The 931-nt window shown below is 33.6% G+C and overlaps 1 long non-coding RNA gene across 1 annotated transcript; it reads right to left on the reverse strand.

Annotated features, from left to right (window-relative positions):
* Positions 1–420: 420 nt before the first annotated feature.
* On the reverse strand, positions 421–931 carry LOC109593666 (uncharacterized). The gene is made up of 2 exons (XR_002191100.1): positions 855–931; positions 421–783 (listed from the first exon to the last, which is right to left on the reverse strand). It is a non-coding gene; the product is annotated as an uncharacterized LOC109593666 (long non-coding RNA).

Consider the following 931-nt stretch of genomic DNA (forward strand, 5'->3'; position numbering starts at 1 on the left):
TTTTGTTTTTCTGTTGTCTCCTCTGGGATCTCCCTCTTTCCCCTATTCTTTTCTTCTAGTTATTGTTTTTGTACATGTTCGTTATTTTTATTTTTATAATAATAATAATAATAAAAATAATAATAATAATAATAAAATAATAATAATAATAAAATAATAATAATAATAATAAAATAATAATAATAATAATAATAATAACAAATAAAAATAATGATAATAATAAATAATACTAATAATAATAATAATAATAATAATAATAATAATAATAAATAAAACTAAAAATAATAATAATATTCCTTTCTCACTCTCATAATAATAATAACAATAATGGTATCTTATCTGGGGACATTAATCGTCTCCAACAGGCCCTGAGCATTATTGACTCTATGGGTCCTCCTATGGGACTTTATCTTAACAGGCTAAATGTCTTCTTTCCCTCCCTTCGAACCTAGTCCTTCCAGCTAACCCTTTACCTCCAGAAATTCCTATCTCCACAGGTGGTTTTGTTCCTTTAGGTTTCCCTATTGGCCCCTCCTCCTACACCTCCTCTGTCCTCTCCAGCACTATTTCCAGAATTAGTCACACCCTGTCTCTCCTCCCTTCTCTCAGAGATGCTCAGATGGAGACTACCCTCGTTCGATCATGCTTCTTTCTCTCTAAACTTTCTGTTTCCCTCCATACCTGCAATCCTGATCCCCTTATTCCTCAGTATGAGTCTTTTGACTTGCTTACCCTATCCTCTCTCTCTGAATCAGTAAGTGACTCCACCCCCCATGATGACCTCTTCTCAACGAGCGGCACATACAAGTCCATTAAATATTTGTAAAGTTATCTCAATATCATGTGTGCTATACCTTTAATGTTCATTCATGTAAATTTGAAGACAAGGCGTCAACTCCGCCCTCTAAAATGGACTTGAGATCCTTGACGG

This window comes from Amphimedon queenslandica, unplaced genomic scaffold (genome assembly GCF_000090795.2).
Source record: "Amphimedon queenslandica unplaced genomic scaffold, v1.1 AMPQUscaffold_278_Cont27698, whole genome shotgun sequence".
In the NCBI taxonomy this organism is placed as follows: domain Eukaryota; kingdom Metazoa; phylum Porifera; class Demospongiae; order Haplosclerida; family Niphatidae; genus Amphimedon; species Amphimedon queenslandica.